General features: G+C 37.6%; 1 protein-coding gene across 2 annotated transcripts in view; it reads right to left on the bottom strand.

Annotated features, from left to right (window-relative positions):
- CTNNA2 (catenin alpha 2) overlaps positions 1–23,617 on the bottom strand; it is a 548,499-nt gene that overhangs the window by 231,865 nt on the left and 293,017 nt on the right. The window lies entirely within an intron of this gene.

Below are 23,617 nucleotides of genomic sequence, written 5' to 3'. Positions count from 1 at the left end.
TTGCGATCCAGTGCTAGACATCATGAATTTCAGAGTGGAATGTTGTCTGAGGGATGAAAGACTGCAGGAAGAAAAGATTAAGGGCAAGAGGATGTGAACTCATCAATATTTGTACTTCTAGAGGACCTGAACCTTGGCCACATACTCCTGCAGCGTCACTGTATGGTCCTTAATGTAAACAACTCCCCCCCTTGCTCAGTGAAAAATGGTGCTAATTATATAAAACTGCATAGCTACTAAGAATTTAATTTTGTGCTTTAACAAAACAGAAATTAGGCACCAGCACAGCTTCTCTAAATGAGATTCGCTTCATTTCCCTGTTTCCTAGACAGAATGCTCTCTCCTTCCCGAATAAAATACGCAGAAAACTACAATAGCCCAAGGGAATCCCCTCGATGACAGATCCCCTCCAGAACATGGGCTCATGGAGAGAGAAATGTTGGGAGGCTCCAGATAGCAGCCTGAAGGAAACCCGAGGCATATGCCTGTCCCCAACCACCTACCCTTTCCCCTTCCTCAAATTTAAATAGAATAAATTTTCAGCTTACACTAAGTCTACTAAGTCCTCCTAGGCTTAATATTAAGTTTCTTCAGATGTAGGTTAAACATTTTTCAAATGGTGAGCTAGTGCACAACTGCAGATCGCAGTAGGATTTGTATCTCTGCTGGTAAATGCAGCAAACTGAGCCCTGTGGAAAGACTCGGTGGGTAAGAGCATTCTGAGAGCAGCTCATAACTTGATCAATAAAGTCAGCATGCCAGATTATGCCATATTTAATTGATAGACAGAAGTAGAAATATTTCAGTGGAACAGGATTTGTAAATAAGGATTTAAGCATCAGAATTTCGGCTGGTTTTGGAAGGGGGACTGTTTTTTTCATTTTTAACTTGACCAAAGCTATTATATTCTAAGTGTGAAAAATTTACTGAAAAATTATTGATTGTATTACTGAACAAATCAAATAAAGGGGAGCATATTTTAATGTCAGTATTGCACTGTATTTTAATTTCTGGTGTCTCAATAAAATCATCTGAAATGCCTGTCCTTCCTCCAATAATTTATCTTGCAGAATTTTTTTGCAATGAATATTAATGCTCTTTGCTGATCTGATGTCACTGATATCAGTATTTATTGCAGTTTTTGATTAGCTCTGCTATTATAATTCACAGAAAACAAGGCACAGCACAAAAAAGAAATGCTGTAAATCGCTATAGAAAGCAAAAGCAATCAAGTTCCTACCAAGGCGTGCATTTTAGGCCCAGTTCTAATAAAGCACTTTATTGTGCACATAGACTAAGCCCATCTATATGTTTTAGGTAGGTACAGAATTTTACGTGCTTTATCACATCAAAACCAAACTTACAGATATGTGAATGGAAGAAAGAGTGGTCATTATTAAAAAGTGACTTTGTGCTACAAACAGCACTACGCTGCATGGGAGATATGCAACCCCACCTGGAGTACTGTGTCCAGCTCTGGGGTCCTCAACACAAGAAAGACATGGACCTGTTGGAGCCAGTCCAGAAGAGGGCCACGAAAATGATCAGGGGGATGGAACACCTCTGCTATGAAGAAAGGCTGAGAGAGTTGGGGTTGTTCAGCCTGGAGAAGAGAAGGCTTTGGGGAGACCTTATTGCAGCCTGTCAGTACTTAAAAGGGGCTTATAAGAAAGATGGGGACAAACATTTTAGTAGGGCCTGTTGCAACAGGACAAGGGGGAATGGTTTTAAAATAAAAGAGGGTAGATTCAGACTAGCTATAAGGAAGCAATTTTTGACACTGAGGGTGGTGAAGCACTGGTACAGGTTGCCCAGGGAGGTGGTGGATGCCCCATCCCTGGAAACATTCCAGGTCAGGTTGGACGGGGCTCTGAGCAACCTGATCTAGTTGAAGATGTCCCTGCCCACGGCTGGGGGGGTTGGACTAGATGGCCTTTAGAGGTCCCTTCCAACCCAAACTGTTCTATGATTCTGTGATTGTATATCAAAGTATTTCCCTTTAAGTTATTTGGAGTAGTCTAGCATTATGATATCTCTTGGAGACTGTTCACGTTGTTCCAGTGGTCAAAGGTCACCCACTCCTTGAGAGAAGTCTGAATAATAGATATCTGAGAGTACAGTAGCAATGTAAACTGATAAATCTCCTGTCAAATCTAACAGAAAAAGAAACCAAAACCTTGCAGGTTTTGGCAGAGCACCTGGTTCTATAAAATAAATAAATAAATAAATAAAATCATGAAGTAACACATACTGAAGCTTCAACCTTTTCAAACAGAGTGAGTTTGTGGTGTATTTAAACCTTTTTCGAAGACTGGCATTTGTCCCAAGCTGTGTCAATGTGAGTGCTGGAAGCAATCTTAAAAGCAGCGCTACTGCTTCTCCACCCACATGAAGGTTTATGAGGTTTTGCAGTCAGTCATGCCTGCCTCAGATGCCAAACCCATTTGGTTTTTCCATCATCAAGCTTAGCATGATGCTTTAATTATTCCTTAGGTGGCAGGCATGAAAATATAGGGGTGCTTAACTTAGTGACAGAATTATAATGCAAGTTATGTAAAATTTATTCCCCTTTTAAAATACATGCGTGCAAGTTATCAAGTACTTCTATGGATGACTTAATTTCATGTATTTATTTACTTATTTACTTATGGGCAGAAAAGAGGGGTGACTGGTGAATTTATAAATTTATAAAAGCAAAAATTAACCTGACATTATTGCCATGTAAATATTGAACAAGAAGTTCTACAGAAGTTTAAAGGAAGATCACTTGCAAAACCGGGCTCTTTCCACATGTAGCATTGGCAATATTTGGCACACTGACTTCTGGAAAACGTAACTTAGTGTTATAGAGGTTTCACTGAAACAAAACTCTGTTATAAAAAGCTTGGTTTATAATGTAGCAGACATAAATTGTAGGGAAGAAAAGACCAGAAGCCAATATGTGAGGCTGATTAAACATTCTACAGAAGTCAGTTTTATATTATAATGGAGAACCTGCAAGCAAATTTCCATTGCAAATGTCATTTATCTATAAATATTAATGCATAAATATTAGCTACAACTATTTCGTACAGCTACATTAATACAACTTGCATATCCACAATGTAAGTAAAATAGTTTACTATTTTTAATTTTATTACTTGTAAAACAAGATTTCTGGACATGTTTTATATAACTAAATTATATAATTAACAAAATAAAATTATAACACCATGTGTGCAGGATGGAACATGAGATTCATCATCACAGGTATACTTACACTTCATAGGAAAATATTGTGACCATATTAAAGATAATAGTAAAACGTAAACTTCAATGAGCAATAGTATATTGCCTCTTAAGATACACAATTAAGAATGCTCTATAGATAACTATAATACTATAACGGCAGTTATTACTATAACCATAAAACCGGTTGAAGCCCATTCAAAATGCAGCCTAAAACTTTCTAAGCTCTGCCAAGTGAAGTATGTTGGAGGTGGAATATACTCCCAGGGTAAGAGGCAGAAGATCTTGGCAAATTTTAAAACATCACAGTAGGAGAAAAACCCTGATTTTATATGAAAACGGAATGAATGACTTCGAACGACATTTCATTCATCCTGCGAAAAGGCTGTCAAGAGATGGAGAAAAATTTGCGAATAAGAGCGAATAAGGAGCTCTCCTATCAATTTGGGATGGACATTCCCACAGAAGAGAACACCAAAACCAGGACATCCCGCATGAACATGAAGGCAGAGAAAGGGAAGGAGCACAAAATTTATCTTACCTGATGTGAGCCACCCTAAAGTTGAGCCTATAAGCTACATTAGACAGGAAAAAGAAATGCATATTCAGAACCTGATTCCTCCCATCCTAAGACAGGCACCTAAGGCAGTGGATAAAATTATCCTGCTGCTTCCTTTTGCTGACAATATAGAAAACAGAGATGCTTAATTTTAATTGTCTAAAGAGCAGGTGAAGTGCAGAAAGGGCAGAGCCCTGGCTGTGTAATTGCAACACTCCAGCGCAGCCGAATCAGCACTGGGTAGAAATTAAGAATGGTCTATAAGCCGTATTTTGATTAATCTTCCTCATGCATTTAAAGAACAACACAGATAAATTTCATCCCTACCTCGCTCCTGAAATAGCACAATTGTAGGCTGCTCCTTTTTGAGGGTGAAATACCTGAGTTTCCCCCAAACATATGTGGTTGTCATTCTTTTGATCATGCATAACAGAAAACAAACACAGGAAAGAACCGTGGCAGGTTTTCCTAACTGTATGTGGTATGAACCGAACTCCGCTGTCATGCTTTGAAAGGTGGTCTAAGCACCGTGTTAACTGAACTATGAAAAATACGTCAGGTGATCACTTGGCATTGATTTGTGTTTGATTCAGTCTGTTAAAAGAAAAAAAAAAAGTACTATATTAACCGCACTGTAGGTATGGCATACAATTAAGGAATATAGTTTTACCTATTTAATGTTTTTCACTATAGACTGTGTTTGTCAAAAACAGACCAATGTACCAGTGAAAGAATAATGTACCACTGTTTTAAAACCAAAGTCCAGGCGTTAACGTAGTCTTTGCAAATAGTTATAAAGATAGGAGCTGCATATAAATGACCAATTAATTCCATGCATACTTGGAGAACCCTTGAAAGGATATCTACAGGGACAGCAGTGATCAGAAATTGAAATAATTCCAGACGAGAACAATTCCTTCAAGGTGAACCAATCAGTTCCTTTCCAATTCATAACCACAGCGTGATATTCTCTAGATTTATTACTTACTTTTACATTGTACGTGGAGACCACAACCCGGGTGAACCACACTCTGGCAGTCAGTGTATAAAGTCATATTAACTTGCATATTCTAAGAACACACAGAGCTATTTTCCAAGTGACTGCGGGGGGTGGTGTCAAATGTAATTTAATATTTTTCCTGTCATTTATTAACTTTTATTTTCTTAATCGCAGACAGGAAAAAAATGAGTGGAATTTTCTATTACATATGCAAACTTATGCATATTGAACTATCTGCAAACCAACGTAGCTTGGGATAGGCTAAAAATAGAGTATATTGCTCCTGAAAAACTAATAAAATATCAGATAGTGAACTCTGCTCTGGTAACCCATAGGGTGGACCCAGTGTTAATACCTGCTAATGTCTCCATTCCCATCCCTTGGAGGTGATACAGCCAGTTGAAACATCTTACCCTGCAAATCCCCTACAAAGCATTGACAAAGAGGAGTGAAATATAAACTGATTTTCTTTAGCGTTTATTCAGCTTTTTCCTACCATATCTACCAGTTTCACTAACCAGAGAAAAGGGATAGAAACAGCATGTTCTGAGAAAAGCTGGGACTATCTGGAGCTGTGGTTGAGGTTAGCATTTTTATATGCACTGTGCCTGCCACAGGTACCGTACTTTTGCAAGTGGATACTAATACTGAATCTCCCATTGCCTAAACAGACAATCACTTCCATGATGCAAGAAATTTAAAGTCACAGTCTTAGCTATCTTGTGATAACTTTCTATAATTCAAATAATTCTACTGCATAAATAACTGTGAAATAAATACCAGGGTTTGATTAAAAAGTAAAAAATGCAACAGCAGCAAATTGCATCCAATATTCTGTTTAGGAAAATGAAGCTATTGCTTTAGGGCAGGAAATGTAATTTTCTTTCAGTATAGAGCATTTAGCATCATGGGATCCAAATCTGGCTGATAAACATGTCTAGCCAAATAAAACAGTCTTTTCCAGAAAATCTGAATACTTTTAATCAACTTGTTTATCACAGCTAAATATTTATTTACTAATTAAAACCTTAAATACAGGGCTTTTAAACCTAAGGGAATTTAGCACAGTAGGTCTGTATTTGTTGAATATGAATCCTATGGTGTATGCAGTCTGCCGTCTCAAGGAACTGAGGTTTGTGCATTCAGGCATGCTCTGGTGAACCCATCTGCAGGCTTTCGTGTATGTACGTGAAGTTAAACATTATCATAGAATCATGGAATCATCGAACGGTTTGGGTTGGAAGGGACCTCTAAAGGCCATTTAGTCCAACCCCCCTGCCATGGGCAGGGACATCTTCAACTACATCAGGTTGCTCAGAGCCCCGTCCAACCTGACCTGGAATGTTTCCAGGGATGGGGCATCCACCACCTCTCTGGGCAATGTGGGCCAGTGTTTCATCACCCTCAGTGTCAAAAATTTCTTCCTTATATCTAGTCTGAATCTACCCTCTTTTATTTTAAAACCATTCCCCCTTGTCCTATCGTGACAGGCTCTGCTAAAATGTTTGTCCCCATCTTTCTTATAAGCCCCCCTGAAGTATTGAAAGGCCACACTAAGGTCTCTTCGGAGCCTCCTCTTCTCCAGGAAAAGTTCTCTAAAGAGAACTCATGAACCCCCCCTCTCAGCTTTGTTATAACTTGATAGAAGGGTAATAGCAGCTCTGAAGATACCTAACTTCTGAAAATACGTATTTAGGAAGGTAGAGGAGAGACGTCCTATTTGTTCTGCCCCATATAAAAAGCCTGCAATGTAAACTCAACCCTTACTATTCACCAGGGAACCCAACCACAAGCCCCAAACCCCTAAGAGACAACGTCAGTAGTTCTGTTATCCACAGAAGTGTTTATTTTTCCTTTAAGTCTAGGCTAGATTTAAGAGTAGACAACCTATCTTCTAGTTTACTTAAGCTGAGATGGCAAAAATCTTTTAAATTCTACTTAGCTAATGAATTTTCCATTTAGGGATGAAATCTTGTCTGTCCAATGATGCTAATAGTTACTTGAAAAACTGAGCTTTTAGTACTGGGTTTCATCCAAATCCCATTAACATCAACTGAAATGTTGCAACTTAGGTTCCTTTATGGAGAATCAAATCTCACTTCATTGGCTTTACACTAACCAACGTATTCTTCAGTAACTTATTTTCCTCTTGTACTTTGTCACTGCAGATATTACAAAAAATGGTTAAATACTGAAATACTACCAAAAGAATAAAAATTTTAATACTAAAGCGTCTTCAGTATCTGTCTCTTTCCAGTTTTGCAGGACTAGTCAGAACTTGATCCTGCTCATAACTCAGAATGGCTCTGGCAATTGCTGCTGTTATCTGATAAGTTTTTTTAGAGCGAGAGGAGGTTCTTAAATTAATCCCTCAATTTATTTGGGATCTGTTTTCTTGGATGACTTCGGTTGGTCCAAAGCTTGTTGGGCACATTTTGAATCAGTCTTAAGTGACCTTAAGTTCTGCTGGTGCTTTTCACTGTCAAAGGATTATTGCTCAAGCCATTTAGTTATCCAAAGAACAAGTCCAAAATTCATGTTGCTTGACTTACAGCCAGGGTAACGAGCAGTAAACCAACAAATTATATTACAATAAAAACAACTGACAGGTGATCCTAGTTCAAAATTTTTGCTAGAACCTCCCTATCTAAACAATTAGGAACTGGTTTATCTTTGATTTTCTGCTCAATCTGCTAAATCCTGCCACTTTCCAACATTTTTACCTGCTACTGCAGTACAGGATTATCAGATTTGAGATACCAGAGTATTATCTTACAAATTATACAAAACACACTCAATACTTCACAGAGAAAGAAGGCATGAGTGACTCTGCTATGGTGGCATTCTGCACACTGCGTGGAATGCTCTCTTCACCATTCCACCCCTTTTCCCCAAAACCCCTCTATTAAACCCAATACTGCATATTCCAAAAAGAAGAAAATGTGAATGAGGAAAGGATCAGCTCTTGAAAATCGTATTTATGAGCCAGGGTAAAAGTCATCTTATGCAGGGTTGATTCACAAATATACATAGAGGAGAATCTATATAAGAGCAGGGAAGTCTTTCTATATTTTCCCTAATCCTGAAAACATACAAATATATAGATATACAGAGAGAGAGAGAGATACATGTGTGTATGTCACACACAATCATTTAGGTCTGAGTACACTTCAAGGTCTTAATAGCACCATATGCTTTTGTTTCCTGAAAGAGTAAGGTAGTCAGTAGTAGTAAGGTCAGACACGAATAGTCCACTCAAATGAATAACATTACTCATAAGTTTAAAGACAGGTGTACATGAAACACCTTTACGGTAAGAAACCGGAATGGTAAGAAACTAAAAATGCTTCTGGCACAGCATACTTTTGGCACAGTTTACATTGTCTACCACGCAACGATATATACAGTCACGCTCCTGTGTGTCTCTCTATATTTTTAAATGACATGTACGTTTACAAGTTTGATGCTAAACTATGCATTGAACCTGCGATTCAAATGTAACCTAATGTCTCCTGCTCTTGTTTAAAGTTTCCTTCCTGTGCTTTGGATTCAGTCCCTGATGTCTCTTCTTTTCCTTGTAAAAAACATCTTCATGCTTGCACCCTATCTAATTTAGCAGATCGTACAGGGGGGAGATCTCATCTTTACTGCCGTGAAATTATTGACTATCACAGCAATATATTGGGGGAAGCATCCCCAGGACAAACCAGCCCTCCTTTACTCTCCCTGGAATGGGCTTCTCACAGCAACTTAACATTTCTTTGCAAAGGAAACATTACTAGTGGGCTCGGGGTACACACCGCTACTGAAAACAAGTTGAAGCACCATATCTTGCCAGATCACATACAGAATCACTCATACAAACAACATTTTTATTAAAAAAAAGATAAAATTAGACTGCCAGGATTCCAAATTCAGAAATGTAATTAATGCTGCAGGCTTGAAGAAAATCACCCACCCATGGAAATCTGGTTTCCTCTGGGACCCGCTAATGTACATGTAGAAAATAAAGAATAATACTAATAAAAAGCCCTCAAACCTATGCTAGTTGGGAAGGCAAAGTATGTTCAGGGCTACCGTCCATTTTGTATACCTGAAATGGCTGACATTTTTATATTCACGCAAGCTGCAGCATAATGCAACTCAGAACAAATACCTTCCTAAACACAGCCCAGACAGGTAACAGCAAAATCCCTTCTTATTAGGGGGAATAAAATTTATCATACAGAAAACGGTTCTTACAGTTTTAATACCCAGAGTATAAATATTCCAAACAGCTATAATTTTAAGCCGGCAATTAAAAGAAGGGGAAAAAAACCAAACAGTTTTCAGAATGTCATTTGAAATAAATTCAGCTCCATGTTAAAATGGAAATTTGTTTGTCAAGTGTTTTAATGAGACCTTCTTAGAGCTAACACATAATCGATGTCTGAAGGGAAGTCCAGCTCATCAGGCTGCACCAGCAATACTTGCTGACGTATTCTCCCTTTAATAATGTATTATCTTGACTTAATACTTTATATGAGTTGTTTTGTCTTAACAACAGTAAATACAGCCATAAAGCAATGAGAAATACCAGCAGGATGATGACACTAATTGTACCGTCTTGACTTGAATTAAAATTGCTGAACAGTAAATGAGATTACTAGCCTAAAGATAATCTTAATTTAAATGTGCAGCTGCATTTATCTCATCTCAGATGCAATTTTCCAAAGTGCTTAAAAAAAATAATACCAGGCAGCCATCTAATAGAAACCTTTAGTTCTGAAGGTTTTAAAGATAATTAAAAGTGCCCTCATATGTTTTGTTCTATTGCCATATTTTATAACAAGCAGTAATTTGCAGGGCAGAATAGAAAATCCGGTAATTTCTTAAATTGTTGTAACTTTTCCTGCCTTTGATACTGTCTTCTAATTTTTCTTGGACATTTCCAACATGGAATGTGTTTGAAGAATAGAAGAAGATCAAATAGTTAAAATAAATGAAATTTCACACACTCGTGACTTAAGGATAGTCTATCCTGGATCATATAATTTTCTTGCAAGCATTGTAAAGTGATAGAAAAGCTTTGTGAAAATAATTTTAAAATATTACTTAGCCTATCAATTCTAAATAGCAGCTAATGTGCCAGTTTTTTCTATTTAAATATTATGCTGACAAGCTTAATTAGAAGATTCACAAACAGAAATCGTGCTTTCATTGTATTTGCATATATGTCTGTCCCCAGAATATGAGACTTCTCTGAAAACACCTTTTTTTTCTTTTTTCTTTTTTTTAATTAACACTAAACAATATATTGCATATATGCAATTAGTAAAGGCTCCTACGGTCTGCCACATATTTGCAATCCCAGTTTGTTTGCAGATACTTGGGCAAGAGCGAGGATCCTAACTGGCACAATGCAAAGCCTCAAAATTAAAAAAAATAAAACCCAAACAAACCTAAAAAGCCATCTGAGAGAAATACTTCTGAACGGATTAAAATCTTGTTTTAACATTTTAAAATGCAGATTTTCACCAAATAAGAGTCAGCATCTTTAAGAAAATAGCTCATGCCTTCTTCATGCTCTCTTCCAAATTTCCTAAACTCTTACGACTCTGAAGTAATATTTATTATTAGTTATGTTACTTCAGAATAGTTAGGGAGTATTTTCTATACCCCAAACCTCTTCAAGCACCTTTCTTTCCAGTGTAAATTGGATCAGGGCTGCATGTAGCTCCATTTGGAGTGGAAAATATGATTTTCAACTGCAAAGACTCTTGTACATAACATGACCTGGAGCACAGATGGTATATTAAAAGTTTTAAGGGGTGTGCAGGCTACCATCACTTGAGCTCTCTTTTTTCCACAAATAAATTCACACCTGAATTGTATGTCGGTTAATGCGATAATTTTTTCTCACAGTAAACATCAGCCTGAAGAGCAATAAACTAGGAGTGCTATAAGAAAATAAAACAGTGGGGGCATGTAGCAATTATTAACCAAAAAAAGAAAAGGCATTTTAATCTCAGCATAGAAATATATTTACAATATAGGTCTCTACTCTGATAGATCTCTAAAGTCCCTGTACTTATATATAATAGGGCCAGGGCACTTTTAGGGCCCTATAAACTCATCTTCAGATAGATGTGTAAAACACGTCAGCTGAACCATCCACTAAAATTTCCTGAGTTTCCCATTAACTACTGGAGCGTTATAGCCAGCTCGGATGTAGGCTTCCACACTGTGAAAGTTGAAAGTACGGTGAGATGACTCCTGCTGCTCTTGCAAAGGACTGGTGGCTGTGACTTTTTGGAAGACTATATGAACCAGTATCTACTTTGGGGACAAGCATGCTACTATGCATCCACTAGCCCTTGATATGTGAACTTCACTGGTATAGTTGCATAAAATCCTCAAAAGATGGCTTACATCATCATCACATCCCAAGATCCCTTTCCTGTTTGCACAGCTAGAAACTACGAGTATTCTGTTGAATGTCTGCCTTTCTGTGAGCTGTCTGTCTCCCAACAGGTTGCAATGCTCTTCATGCAGACTTACACACAGTGGAAAGTGGCCTCCTTCACCCTGCCATTGCGCGTGCTGTCAGAACACAAATACTTCCCCGCGTTCCCGCATTTGAATGTTTTTGCCTGTAGCTCTGTTTGTCTCAATATGAGGATTTGTATTGATCTTCATTTGAAAGGCAATTCTTTTTATAATTGATAATTTTTCATGCTTTCATAACTCCAGGCTGGCATTTAACAGACTCCAGCAGACTGTGGAAGTGCTGAAACATAAAGGTCAAGGACAAAACAGAAGCTTTCATGAAATGCAGCCCTCGCACCATGTTCCTTACAAACATGCTTTCTGAATTAGCAAGATCTGTTGGTGCGGAGCAGATGTAAGAAAACAGACCTGGTTTGTCATCTGAGTTACATTAAATAAAACATCTTATTCCACCTAGCTCAGAACGCCTTACTGTTCTGTGCATCCACAGTGCTGGCCTTGATTTTGCCACCTCTCATACAGCATGCACGCCAGTTCTGAAACACTTACTTCTCACAAGTCGTAAAAAGAAAATGCCAACTATATTTCACGTTGTGATAAAACATCCCAAGACGGATGAATCAAGGTCTGCAGCAAAAAATTCTGTTCCTTTCTCTACCTTTGATGGTAAAAGTGGTTGGAGGTTTAATCAATGAAATCCCCTTCTCTTCTCCAAATGTACACAAACATTGAGGTAGACTTATCCCTTCCTCAATTACAACCCACCCCCCCTTAAAAAGTAATAATAAATCCATCTATGTCACCCTGCCCAGAAGGATCCAGATTCTATCCACAAGGATCAATCAACTTACAGTCTAGATTTACTTTTTTTAAAAAACCTCTTCCCTCTGGGCAGATGCAATTGCATATTGGTAAAACCAAAAAGAACTCACATTTTTCCAGGATAATATTCAGTTATTAATACTCTTTGCTCCCTTTTTTCCCCCACCAAAACATACATTTATAAAATATAATCATTATTCTTTAATTCTCCTACTAAAATTATGACATCCAATGATATGTTCTAAGTAAATGCAAACAGTCTCCTAATTCAGCATAACTGCACAATATCATATGATTTATTAATGCTGGTGACTTTATAGTTCTCCACTTTTTATAATGATTCCATGAAAGTTGTGCCATTAATTTTGAAAATGTAATTGTCTGAAAGCAATTCTTATAGATATTATGAATTATGTTTAAAACTGACGTAAGACTGATGTTATCTATTTACATGTTCTACATAACAGATGTTTCATGATAGCATCTATGGAATTTGATATAGGAAAGCTTGCATGCATTCATATTTCTTCTTTCCTTATGTTTCTATTGTCATTATACATTTCTAAAGTCTATTCTTTCTTGCTCTTTTCTTAATTGGGGGGGTGTGTGTGGTTTGTTTGGGTTTTTTTGTTTTGTGGGTTTTTTTTTTTAATAATTCCTAGCATTTTAGCATTATGTATTTAGAAGACCGCTTCCATTTAGAGATCTAGCTTGTGCTCTTTGAGTAATTCCTTCATGACTATTTGTAAAGATAAACTCTGTGGTGAATCAAGTATGTGACTCATCTAATTAATAGGCATAAAGTGTCATAATAAAGAACTTACTTCAAAACATAGAGTCTTTCAAACTGACCTTCTTCTGTACTAGCAACGTCTACAGTAAGGTAACCATGAGGCAGCTGGGAGTTTTTAGATATAAGACTAATGGAAAGGTGGAGGAGGAGATGTAAAACACAAACACAAATATGAAAATCTTTCCATTCCCTTGAAAAAAAAAATTATAATACTGCATAGTTTGTTATTATTTTCTTTTAGGAAATGATGGAGGCTATATTGAGTACTTTTGGTCATTACAATTTCTGAGGAGTAAAATGTAAAATATGATTATACATATCAGTTTTTGCCTTCTGTGCCACCAATCACCTATCCTGTTTCTCTTCTTTATCACTCCTGAAGTGCTGTGTACTTGTATGTTGCAACACAATCAGCTGTCTGTCATATCTAATTATTGCTTCTATGGGAAGAAGATGAAAATGAAACATTAATACATTAATTTGCATATGAAAAATCCGCAGACAGATTAAAGGTTGGTTTAATTCCATCTAACCATAAACATGTAAAATTGAGGCATCCAGCCTAAACTAGTTATCTAGGCTGTCTTTAGAAACAAGGAAGAGAGGAAGGCTTCTTCAGAAGATATAGTCCAACCATCACGGGCAACTATTCTAGATTAGGAGGAATCTCCTTCTGAAGATAATTCTGCTCAATGCAGAGGGATCATAAACAACAAGATTAGATTTGACCCTTGCATTTGAGTCAGTTAGAGTTTGGAGACAAATTCTACTCCCCGTGATTTTCCTAAGACTATAGAGCATGGCTAAGGCAGAATCAAGAGAGTATTGGTCTCATGAGTCCCTTAACCACAAGAGCATTTCCTGGGCAGCTGTATGACTCAAATATTTTCTGTAACAAACACAGCTGATGCATCACACAGGAGAAACTGATAGTCAATTCAGCTACCAAAAATGGCATTTCCAAGCTATAATTTGGCCAAGCGGACAACACAGTTGATCCACATGGATATTTCACAGAACATGGTTGATCTGCCCAGAGAAATAAAGTCCTCAGAGGTCACGCACTCACAGGCCATGGTGTATTGAGCATATAGACCTGTATGTAGCTGGCAGCACCCCACATTCCGTGCCTTTTTAATACTGGGTAGAAAACATAAATGAGAAGTTCCAGCTCCCTATAGACCGTGGCCAAATTTTCGGAAAAGTTTGGAAGAGTTTGAAAAAACGTGGAACTTAGAAAGAAATATGATTTTTTTTTCCCAATTTTAAGACTATGCCTACATACAATTGATCAAGAACAGCAGAGAAATGGAATGTCATTTTTTATCCTTCCCTTTTTCTTAGAATTCCCTCCACACATGTTCTTTCTTCACTGACTCTATCTATGTCTGCAACAAAATTCTGGTTTCAAGAACTTCTTCCTCTCTTTACCCCAAAGCTTTCTAAATATCATGATAGAAGCCTCCCATATCCACTGACTAAAGTACCCCAAAATTGTTTTTTGCAATAGTACTTTTTATAAAAAAAGTACTTTAAAGTACTTTAAAAAGTATGCTTTATAAGAAAAAAGGTGCTACTTGTTTAAGAAGGTCCATTATTCCATTTGAAGAGCTAAACATCATTCTCATGGTATACGATAAAAAAGCACCATGTCTTAGTAGATGTGTAGTAGGAATTATAGATGAATCTTTCAAGAAGATCTTGTGTTGCAGAAGAAAATGTTCAAAACCTGTAGATTTTAATTATATTAACTCATGGAATTTCATCCACTAACATGCAACCATAAAGTAGGACATGTGTTATAGAAATAACACAGAAAAAATAATGTCCAAGTCAGTGAGTTACTGAAGTGAAACAGAGGTAGGCTAGGCTCAAGAGAAAAAAGGATTCTATCTCTTCTTGCACTTCTGCAATTTCCTCCTGGATACTTTAAATTATATGACACATACACTCTGATCCTGAAAAATTAAGGGATACTATCTATCTGTCTTGTTTCCCCCACCTATCTATTGTCATTCCCGTGTCCTCTGTAAACACATGCCAATAATGCCCTATGGCTCTTCTATTTTCAAATCCTACTTCTGTGTGTATGCACTCTGCCCCTATTGTGAGAATTTCTCCTGATTCCTCCTCTGTTCTGCACGCTAGACTCACCTGTCTTGTCTTCTGCTGGGAGTAAAACAGCTTAACTAATTCCTACGAGCAAATTCATCACCACCTGCAACACTTACTGAAGACAGTAACCATCTTGGTAAGTCTCTGTTCTACAGAGAGTGATATAGAATCATAGAATCATAGAATCATTGAGGTTGGAAAAGACCTCTAAGATCATCGAGTCCAACCGTCAACCCAACACCACCATGCCCACTAAACCACGTCCCTAAGCGCCTCATCTACACGTCTTTTAAATACCTCCAGGGATGGGGACTCAACCACTTCCCTGGGCAGCCTGTTCCAGTGCTTGACAACCCTTTCGGGGAAGAAATTTTTCCTAATATCCCATCTAAACCTCCCCTGGCACAACTTGAGGCCATTTCCTCTCGTCCTATCGCTTGTTACTTGGGAGAAGAGACCGACCCCCACCTTGCTACAACCTCCTTTCAGGGAGTTGTAGAGAGCGATGAGGTCTCCCCTCAGCCTCCTTTTCTCCAGGCTAAAGGCTATGATTTATATATCATATAAATATGATATATTTTAACAAAGTGTGTTTATGGAGAAAGTGCCCCAACCTTCTTGGCAATGAGCAGATTTTTAAAAAAAGAGCAAAATTAGAAATACAGGACTTAAAATGGCATAACACAGCTGAAAATACTGTTTCAAGACTATCTCAGAGTTTTGGGTGATTTTCCGGATTGCTGTAGCACTGAGGAACTTTGCCTGAGCTCAGCTCTTTGCTCACTTCTCATATTGCAGCAATGTTAAACACAAGCTCCCTAGCACATCCACACTTTCTCAGTCGGCACAGAACAGCACCTCTATGTTATTTAAATGCTTGCGTGTACAGGGAGGAAGATGATATTCACTGCCATGCCTTCAACTACTGCCTACAGCAAAGGTAACAGCGGTACTTTGGGCATGCATGGAGTAGCCTAGCAGCGGTCGGTACTTACACAGAAAGCCTCCAAGAGCAATCAAGGGTGTTGCAGGAAGCGGTGGCGTTGATGCGAGACTGCAGCTGGCCTGCTTCTCTCCACGCCAATAGTAAACTAAAGACTTAGCACAAACCGAGACAGTGGTGGGCTATTACACATACTGCTATCAAATGACATAAAATCAAATGAAGTCTGAACAGCTTGAGGTCAATGAAGATGGCGAGGTAAGCGTTGGAAGAAAAAAAGACAGAAATCATGGTGGTGTAACTAAGACACTCCGCTGACAGACAGATGTCTTGCATGACTTGGGATATGCCATTATATTCCTGAAACAAAGACAGTGCTGTTCAAGTTAACTGTTATTCTACCTGATGTGACTACTTGTCCAGTAAGAAGTTATTTAATGCGACTATCAGCAGAAAGTCTTCTTTCCTGTAGCCTACCTCTTCATAAATAAAGTTAGACTGACAAAATACACTTTACTCATTGCCTACTTAGAGCGTATGTTCTTTAGAGCAGAAATCTTTCTTTAGGATGGGCCTCCAAAGTGCTTCTGGTAATTCCAATAAAAATCCCCGTTTTCACCACATTTTAATTTGTTTAATTATTTTTCTATATCCAAACGTTTGCCCTAATAAAATACATATTCTTCAATACTTCCATATTTTCCAAATGCTGTTGTATCTTTTTGAAACTGCTACAACCTTTTAAAGGATGGTTGTATTGTGGCAATAACTAAAAAATTAGTGCAAGTGAAATGTTTTGTATGCTTTGAAGGGAAAAGGGATGTATACAACTCATCATTATCAGAAAAAAAGTACATCTTAGGAGGCACATGGAGATATTCTTCTGCTGCTTTTTTAAACCTAAGAAGAAGAAAAGAGAGAAGGAAAGACACAAAAAAGGGGGGAAAGGAGAAGAAGACAATAACAAAGAGAAAGAGAAAGTTAAGTGAAATAAATACCATGAAGGTGAAATACCACTGAAAGTGGAAGGAAAATACGTGAATCTCCAAACATCACTTCTAAAAGCAATATAATCTTCACTCACCTTTTGCTAACTACCTTCTCACAGTTTCTTTTTTCCCTTTTTTGGGATAAAATCTTAAGCTTTTCTTGTTTTGGAATATAAGTCCTCACAACTTAATATTCCAACCTCGGTTTTGCATGGTGATGACTTTAATTTCTTTCCCAGGTCCTCCTGAGAATTGTCAGATGATATGAGGAAACAGTATCAATCCCTTTATTAAGGTCATTTAACAATCCTCATGATATTCATTTCCCCAGCTGTTTTCTTAATAACCCTAACACTTTTATAATTTGCAATGGTACTTTGAAATTTATCCAAGAGTTAGCAGCCATCAAGGAGATGTCCTCAAGCTAACCTGTTTGTACTTGGCCAAATTATAAGTTTCAGAAAATCACTATTTGCACTCTTTGCTGGAAGAGCTTGCCAGAGGCATGCTGCTAAAGCCTTTCAAGTTTATCATAAGGTCCATAATTTTCTACTAACTTGATTTGATTAGACTTTGTTTGTCAAAATACTTATTGGTGGACCAATCCCCCCAAACTCCACAAACTGGAAACAGAACCATAGTTCTAATATAAGAGCAGTGTCTCATGAAACCCAGTGATGCTCTAAGAGTTGTATGGAAACTTGAATTCCCGGTTCAGAAAAAAAATCCCTGAAGATGCAGAGGAGAGTACTTTTGAACAGATATCACATTTTTCATTATGTGGAAATGCCACAGTTTTTTAGGAAAATTCAAGCTACCATTTAATTTTCAAATATTTTCAGTCTCCCAGAGCTATCTGGAGTACCCTCACTGTGAGCAAGCACTGAAAAAGTGAACAGGGATCTTGGACAGCTGACGTAATCAGAATTTAGCCAAAACTGAGACTTTTGATCTCAATATTTCCCATGGAAAAAAATGTTATACTGGGAAATTTCCAATGAATTTGGGTTATCCTCTTTTCAGAGAGCTCGGCCACACTGCAAATCAAGGGGGAGACAGATCTAGAAATCATGTTTCCTTCAGATCGTGCATCAACATCAGAGGTAACTCACATTCACATATATTAACATTTTAAAAGCAGTTGTCAGGACTGAAGGAGCTCAGTCTGGGTACTAAGAAAAGACTGCACACCTTGACAAGTACCACACAAACCCCTTTTAAGCAAATTATTTAGCATCAAAACTAAAGGCAGGACCCTGAGGCTTACCCACAACGTTTCTTATCATTTTCTTTCGACTTCTTGCTGACTATTCCTGTTTCCAACTATTCCACTCGTACAGTTAATGAAGTAAGGAGCCTACAGGAGCAGCCTCATTCATTATATAACACAGATTTATCTCAAAAATATAAATCACTGATCAGTGGTTATGATCAAAGGCTTAAATATTTAAGTTTAACTAAAAGACAAGTGATGCTGAGGCCAATCCCTGTCGTTAACCTGGGAGCTGAATCTCGCCCTTTATATTCAGCCATTCACTTCAGGAGTTTTCTGGGTTTGATTTTTGGGGTCCCTCCCCTCACTTCATCTTTTGTCATATATATTTTTCATAACCAGGTATTTGTATCTGAACTTAGTAGGGTGGAAGAGTGAGATCCTGAGATCTTTCCAGCTTATATTTTATAATGATTGAATCTCTTAATGTTATCTATTTAACAAAATCATGTTAAAAAAACATGGCACTGGTTTGAAATCATAAAAGCAGAGCTATTTGATTATTGAAAAACAAAGATTTTTGGTTTATTCTGTTTAGTATAAATTCTTCAAGCTTAACTAGGCAGCTTGCAAGAGTAGAAAATTAAATGTGATTGCAGGCACTGTAAAACAGAGGAGAGAACTTAGACGACTGCCATTAACTACTAAACTCACCTAAAATACAAAATAGACACCATTATTATTTTAGGTCAAAGGCAAAGACATGATGTGTAAAATACAGTATTAAAAAGTGAAAATGGGACATTATAGTTTTGCATTGATTTATCTTAGGAGGAATCTATACCCGCTTAATAGTCGCATCCTTTCTGTTTAATTAAAAACACAACAAAACCCAACGAAAACCCAACAGTCCATTTCTGTACAGCACATACACGGAGAAGAGATGGATGATTTATAAACTTGAAATTCCAATCAGTGGAGGGAGTTTTTATATAGCAAGTGTAAAACTTTACAAATTATTGTTTAGTCAATTCTTTCTTCTACAGTGTACATTTTTCAGCACCGTATCTTTTTTCACTTCCTTCCTCCCACATAATAAATCAGCAATATTTTCTGGCATTTTCCAGGGACAACAGATGCAATATTTGCACTGCTTTCTGATAATGCTGAAAAGCACCTTATGCAGTAAATATTCAGCTTCGCTGCCAACCATTCTGGTTTTCTATTTTTCATATATATATTTGTACTTTATCTATATATGTATATTTATATAAGCTATAAATTTCCTCACATGCGCACACACACACACATTTAGATACATCAATGTTTAAATAGCTATTGAAAGATAACAACCCAACTTTTAAATGTATATTTGCTCTTGTTAAAAAATGCAGACACTTACAAAAATATTATTTTATTAAAATATTAAAGGATCTTAATTTTTGGCATGATGTCACCACCTGTGTAAACCTACGGACGAGAAACCTTTCCATACAGTCCCTCAATCAGTTTGATCTGGGCTACAAATTTTCACAGACTGCCACCGCCACTTTTTTGTTTCATTTTGCAAAATGAAACAAAATTACACGTGTTTCAGGTGATGCTTCTCAGATGCAGCTCTGATCCAGTTCTCACTATAACTAAGACCGCTGAGTTGTGAGATCTAACCTATGAGCCTCACCAGCCTGTGAAAACTGGGTTTTTTGCTAGCAACTGGAGAACTTTTTTTTCTTTAATTTTTTTTTTTCCCCCTAAAGCTATTGATCTTTTAAAACTATTGAACGCTTAAAGAGTTTGAATTCCACGGATGTATCACACTTCCTAACAATTCACAAAGTGCTGGACAACTGTTGTGATCAGGGAACATGAAAAATCCTCATGGATAAGGATTTTTCCATAAGATAAGACGCTATAACTTCATAGCAAGGCTTGGTTAGGCGATACATATGAATACACAGGCATGTTGTAAGAAGATTTAATACTAAATTTTGTAAGAAGGGTTAAGGGTCTCTAGTGGTCACAGTAAAGATTCTTATGTTGTAAAACCTGGAACATTTTTTTGGGGAAAAAAAAGTACAAAATGGGGTAAAAGCATGATAATTTCTGGGATAAGTATCAAAACATGAACAAATGCTATGAGGACTGCAGCAAATACTAACTATTAATATGACTACAAATTTATCTTTTGTTTTCTTTCTGTTTTAGAAGTGCCTTCTCATTTTACTATCAAAATGCCTGTGTAAAATATTTTCTAGGAAGTTCTGCTTAATGCAGTGTTTGCCCTTCAGTTGCAGAGTAACAGAAGAAAGAAAAAGAGTTAAGAGAAAGAATTAAATACAAAAGATATTTACTTAAAGAGAAGATAAAAAGAGGAAAAAATCTACAGCTATTACACAAAGCACCTTTAGTCGTGATGAAGTACCAATATCAATTTCATTTATTACTCAAATATGAGTAAACCCTTCTCCTAGGATCAGCAACAGACCAAGTATTCTTGGCAAGAGGAGAGGGTGCTAAAAGCTGATTCCTTCTTTCTTTCCCTGAAAAAAAGCAAGAAATGGTAATTCTGAAAAGCATTGATTTGAACGTGACCCTGTGACTGAGAAAGCCATTTAGAGTTTATTACTCTTTTTAAACAGTGCTATACATTTTATACATGGTTCAACCAAAAGTTATGAGTGGTAATGGAAATCCAATTTGGGTTGAAAACTTATTGGAAGCAGCATGTGCCAATGGACAGGGCATTAGACATGGTAAAATAGAATCATAGAATCATAGAATAGTTTGGGTTGGAAGGGACCTCTAAAGGTCATCTAGTCCAACCCCCCTGCCGTGGGCAGGGACATCTTCAACTAGATCAGGTTGCTCAGAGCCCCGTCCAACCTGACCTGGAATGTTTCCAGGGATGGGGCATCCACCACCTCTCTGGGCAACCTGTGCCAGTGCTTCACCACCCTCAGCGTCAAAAATTGCTTCCTTATAGCTAGTCTCAATCTACTTGCCTTTAGTTTAAAGCCATTCCCCCTTGTCCTGTCACAACAGGCCCTGCTCAAAAGTTTGCTGCCATCTTTCTTATAAGCCCCCTTGAAGTACTGACAGGCTGCAATAAGGTCTCCCCGGAGCCTTCTCTTCTCCAGGCTGAACAACCCCAACTCCCTCAGCCTTTCTTCATAGCAGAGCTGTTCCAGCCCCCTGATCATGTTCGTGGCCCTCCTCTGGACCCGCTCCAACAGGTCCGTGTCTTTCTTATGCTGAGGGCTCCAGAGCTGGACGCAGTACTGCAGGTGGGGTCTCACCAGAGCAGAGTAGAGGGGCAGAATCCCCTCCCTCAACCTGCTGGCCACGCTGCTTTGGATGCAGCCCAGGATACAGTTGGCTTTCTGAGCTGCAAGCACATGTTGCCAGCTGACATCCAATTTTTTACCCACCAGGATCCCAAGTCCTTCTCGGCAGGGCTGCTCTCAATCCCTTCATCCCCCAGCCTGGATTGCTACCAGGGGTTGCCCCAATCCAGGTGCAGGACCTTGCACTTGGCCTTGTTAAACCTCATGAGGTTCACACGGGCCCACTTCTCCAGCTTGTCCAGGTCCCTCTGGATGGCATCCCGTCCCTCTGGCGTGTCGACCACACCACTCAGCTTGGTGTCACCTGCAAATAACTTGGGATATTGCTGTAGTCTCCTGTGACTTTGAATAAAATAACAGACAGTACTTAGTTTCCCTATCTGTAAAATTCAATAGTGATACTTCTTATTCTTTGTCATGTATTTTGACATCTCTAGATAAAAGGGATAAAGGCAGATAAGTAATATTAAATTCTTTATTTGTGATGAATGTAATTATCTTCATCCACACAACTTCCTATGACACTTGTTTTTAATCTGAGTAATTAGTTATGGGGAATTTCAAAATTCAACTTTATATTATGCTAAGTTATATTATTTTAGAAAAAGAAAGAATAAAAGATCATTACACTTGACAGTTCCAAGGGATCATTCATCCCATCACAAATAGGTGTCTTACATAGTCTACGATTTTTTTCCCCTCTGTGTATCTCTCCATTGACTACAGAAGGATGATTATCTATGTTAGGTGCATAACTTTTACACAGCTGCATATAGCTGAGAAGAACCCTATAAACACAGAAAATCAGGATTTGGGGTGTAAACTCACAGCTTTTGGGTTGTAAACTACAAAAGTGCACAGTGTTTATAGTATGCAATTTTGAAGCTAAACACATTAAAAAGTGGAAGTGTGAATCTTTACTTTTCCAATATCGTTAATGTGATGATATGGGGAGTTGAATTTTACTGCTGGTGTGTTACAAAATCATATTTTTAATTGGAGGGAGATAAAAGCATGCTAGAGATTATGATGTAGAGTCTTGATCTGTGTATTTTAAGAGTTTATTGCCAATATTTTATTTTGGCTATGGATTATTCCTCTCTCTTAGTTGTTTAGAGGAGCTATTGATCACTGAGCCACTGCTCAAGGGAATTCTGTGGAATCAGTGTGTAAGTTACTTTCTTATCAGGGGAACAGAAGTGAGCTTGGTATAATTCTTTGTGAGTGAATCTTAAACTGTCTTAAAAATTTCCACTGCTTTATGTTTTTAATTTTAAAAGAACCACAAAAACACATATTCCATTTTTCTCTTTTTATGTATAACATTATGACTTCTCTTTAACCCTTTAAAATCTGAAAGAATCTATCTACATATAGGTAGGTACTTAGGTATTTATATGAAGTCCCTCACTATTTAGTATCAACTCACTTCAGAAAAAGAAAATAACAGAAAGTGTTCAAGTGAACTATCTGGATATAAAACCTGCATACCAATATATGCATATAAACTCCTTTATAAATAAACCATACTTTTCCCACTTGTTTACAAATATACATAATTGTCCATGCTTAGAGTTTTCTTCCCCTTCGAGCTGAAAAGCTGATATAAATAGTTCTCGCTATACAGTTCAGCTACTCAAAATAACAAAGACATTTTAATATTGCTCATCTGGCTAAAGCCAGTATTTGTTCTGCAGCAATACCGTATGTTGTTTTCTTCTCTACAATATTTTGAACTGTTATAGAGATATCTCTATATTAAAACCACTGGATTTCAAATTAATTCAACATTTATATTCTGACCACATTTTCTATCGTGTATCTGAAAGGATGCATTCTGCTGATGATAAAGGGCTACAGGAAACAATACTGATTATTTTGAATTAAAATGGCTAAGTTGAAGCTATTTTAGGCTGAAAGGAGCCTATTGATGCCTTTATTTGCTAGGTGCAGTCAAGTCACTGATACAAGGACCAAGTAGGTGACACCTCAAGGTGTAAGTGCAGCAGGACCGAGCGTTTGACCTTCCCAGTGCTCAGCAAGGGGGGACACAACTCCTCATACCTCTCACTGCTCCCCGGAGGCTGTACTGCCGATGGGGTTAAAGCAATTGCTGCTAGAG

The sequence above is a fragment of the Aptenodytes patagonicus genome, chromosome 4 (assembly GCF_965638725.1).
Source record: "Aptenodytes patagonicus chromosome 4, bAptPat1.pri.cur, whole genome shotgun sequence".
Classification (NCBI taxonomy): Eukaryota; Metazoa; Chordata; class Aves; order Sphenisciformes; family Spheniscidae; genus Aptenodytes; species Aptenodytes patagonicus.
This window is presented reverse-complemented; position numbering and strand designations above follow the sequence as displayed.